This window comes from Monodelphis domestica, chromosome 4 (assembly GCF_027887165.1).
Source record: "Monodelphis domestica isolate mMonDom1 chromosome 4, mMonDom1.pri, whole genome shotgun sequence".
NCBI classification, from domain to species: Eukaryota; Metazoa; Chordata; class Mammalia; order Didelphimorphia; family Didelphidae; genus Monodelphis; species Monodelphis domestica.
The window spans coordinates 342,613,959-342,617,852 of NC_077230.1; positions in this window are offsets into that span (position 1 = coordinate 342,613,959).

The following is a 3,894-nucleotide window of genomic DNA, read 5'->3' on the forward strand; positions in this document are numbered from 1 at the left end:
CTTGAGCATAGCAAATCTGAGGTCTGAGATTCAGCTGTCCTCAGCGAGGCATCAGAATGTAGGATGTTCAAACTAGAGAAGACTTTTTAGAATGTTAGAACATAGAAAATAGAATGTTATTTCTGGAAGGAACCATAGAAGGTCAGGATACAATATGTGCACAGAAACGGATATTAGCATGTAGAATGTCAGAACACAGACAATAAAATCTTATTGCTGAAAGAGACTATAGAACATGAAATACCATTTGGAAAGGACCTTAGGGCACAGAATGTTAGAAATGGGAGGAGCCTTAGAGCACAAGATATCAGCTAAAAAGGACCCTATCCCATAGAATGTCAGTTAGCATAGACCTTGGAACATAGACCTTAGAACTTGGAGTGTTGGAGGCAGAAAGGATCTTAGACAAGGATGGGTACAAGGGCAAGAATCCGCCTGTTGTATCCAGTGTGTCATCCCAGGAGGAAGGGGCTCTGTAAAGTCATCCATAGCTGACAAGGAGCCGTTGGCAGCCAAAGTCTAAAAAGCTGGGTAGGGGGAATAAACAAAGAAATGACTGAGTTAGAAAAAGAAGGGCAGAGAAAAAAGGAATGGAGATGGGGAAATGAGGGAATTAGAAGGGAAAAAAAGAAATGAAAAGCAAAGATCACAGGATTATAGCTTGAGTACTGGCCAACTAGAGAAATTTAGATGATCCAAGCTCTTCATTTTACAGATGAGGAAGATGAGTCTCAGGGAGGAGAATAAGACAGAAAGAGGGGAGAGCAAAAAAAAGGGAGGTTGTGGTGAAAGTAGAGAATGAGAAAGAGCTGAGAAGGAAAAGGGCAGAAACAAAAAGGAGAGAGTGAGAGTGTATTTGCTGTTTGTTTACTTTCTATAGAGTACAGCCCTGGGCAATCAGGATGGGCCCCAGCCCAGCTCAGTCTGAGAGAAATGAAGAAATACACAAATGCCTCCCCTTTTTCCAACTCCCAACTCCCTCTCCAAGCACACACTCCTCCTTCCCATGGACTCATAGTATCACAGAATGTCTGGGATAAAAGAGGTCTGAAAAATCAGCAGGTCCTAACTCCTTTTAGAAAAGTGATAACTGAACCCCAAAGAAGATAATGGATACATTAGATGCCAGTCCAATCCCCTCCAAATATTCTGATAGTCTGGATAGAATGATGGGGCAAACCCAATTAGATGAAATTAAATGGATAAATATGTAAATTCCTAAACTCATGCTAAAAAAAAACACTCATCCAAATACAGGATAAGAGATGTATAGCTAGATGATTCTTAGGAGAAAGATCCCTGGGTTTTCTTAATTGCAAATTCAGAATATCAACAGTAAGATCTTAGGCAACAAGAAAACCTAATGAAATCTTAGACTGCATAAAGAGAAGTAGAGGGGCCAGAAAAGAGGCATACTTGAGCCTCTGTTGTGATCAAGAATAGGGGTTCTCAACCTCTTTTATTGTTCTCAGCCCATTTTATTATTAGAATATATTATTATTATTGCAGAAACTCCTTGAAAAATTTTTTAAATAAAAAAACCATATAGGATTATGAAGGAAACTGGTAATATTGAAATGTGGTTTTATATATATATATGTATATATATATATGTATATATATATATATGTATATATATATATATATATATATATATAATTTTTTTTAAGTTCACAAACACCAGGTTAAGAGCCCCTGGCACTGGATCTGTTTCTGGCAGTCACATTTTATGTGGAATGTTGATAAACTGTATTATGGGCAGAGGAGGGTTCCCAGAATGGTCACTGGACTGGAGAACATTTCATGTAAGGGTCAGGTTTTTTAGCCTAAAGAACTCAGAGGGGCATGATAGTTGTATCTGAAGAGCTGTTATATGAAAAGGGAATTTGATCTCTTTCAGCTTGGTCCCAGAAAGTAGAACTGGCCTCGTGGGAGTTCCTTGATTAGAAGCTCAACAATCACTCCATGGGGATGCTGGGACTGGGGTGAGATTCCTATTCAGGACTCTAGGGAACATCAGACTGTTGGTTCCTGGAGTGTCGTCCAGTTCGGAGAACCTGTACTGGTAGGACCCTCTCACTGACCTACATGACTGTGCTAAGGAAAGCACTTTGTAAACTTAAAAAAAAAAATATATATATATATATGTATAAGTTTGAGCTATTATTATTACCCTGCACACATGCAGAGGCCTCTCCCTTCCTGTGTCTGCTGTGGTCTGTGCTAAACACAGCTGTGGCTGAAGCCAACACCTGGACATCAGGAAAGTTATTACAGAAGTCCAGCTCAAAGGAGCCTGTGAGGTCAGCCAGTCTGGTGCCCTCAAAAAGGGCACAACTGAGCATCCAACTTCCACTTGAATGATGAGTTCTAGTCTTAGCTCAGTGTATGGCCTTGGGCAAGTCAGTTCCCCAGTCCACCTCTCAGTTCCCTCACCTTTAAACTGACCTATAGATCACTATTAATAACTCTGTGACTCTCCAGTGATAGAGAACTCATTACCTCTTAAGACACCGTATCCATTTGGGAGACACCTTTTAAAGAAAGTTCTCCAGCATGAGTTGCTTCTGCCCCATGAAAAATCCCAAGAATCGTTGCCCTTCACCAAAGCCTTCTTTTCTCCAAGTTGAACATGCTCGGTTCTAGACCCAGAACTAGATGGAACCTTAGACCCTAGAATGTTAGCCCCGGAAGAGACTTTTACAACAGAGACATCAAACACTGGGCCTCTAACACTTCCGAGTTGAGCCCAAGTTAGATTACAAATGTAATTGGGAACTATTTAACAAAATAAAAATATAATAAAACATAGAAAATATCACATTTTAAAATTAAGTCAATAAGTAGGCTGCAAGGATTCTTATGTGTGCTTTAGTGGCTCCATTTCTATTTATTTGACACCGTTGCTTTAGAACGTAGACTGTTAGCACTAAACGGGGCCTTAGAACATAGAATATTAGAGCTGGAGGAGATCTTAGAACACAGACTGTCAGAAAATTGAGAGAGATCTTGGAATATAGAATGTCAGAGCTGAGAGGGGCCTTAATCCTTTGTATTCTATTTTGGGCATTTAAACTCATTCTCAGCAAGGGTCCATATACTTGGTTATACTGCCCAAGAGGCCCAGGACAAAAGTTGAACCTCTGCATTAGTCCAATACTCTTATTTTAAGTTTACGTATCTAGCCCAAGGAGTCTGGGGAAGATCTTAGGTGGGGTACCCCAAGGCCACAGACTGCTGCTCTTGGGCAGAGTGAGATTGTTCTGGAAAGTTCTTGGGGAGATCTGTTCATGGAAAGAGGGGCAGTGGCTTCCAGGGGAGATCATGTTCATTGCAAAGCCACACATTTTAAATAGAAAAGGGGAATCTGGATATGTGAGGGGGGAGAGAGGGATGAGGGGAACTGCGGATGTTAAAGTAATCGGAACCAAAATCCTTTCCTCAAACAAATTAGGATGGTGCAGGTCCCTCCTGAGTAAACAGTGCCGTGTAAATATTTATGCTTCATGCAGTTTGCTAACTCTGGGGAGGGAATATAGATTTCACAGATGCAGAATAATGTGAGTGATACCAGCAGCCTGACGTTCTTGGTGAAGAGAGGCGAGGTACCAAGAGAAAAGCAAAGTCCAAGCCAGACATGGGAATCCCAGCCTGAAATAGAGGAGGCAGAAGGAGGAGGAAAGGGAGGGAGAGGAAAGGAGATGAGAGACAGGGAGAAGGAGGGGGTTAAAGAGAAAAGAGAGAGATGGGGATGGACACAGGGAAACAGAAGAAAGGAAAGAACTTGAGAGAGGTGAGACATGGGAGAGAAGAAAAAAGGAAAGTGGATGGGGAGATGGAGAAATGAAGAGGGGACCAAAAAGGAAAAACCACATGGGAAGATGGGGTACATGG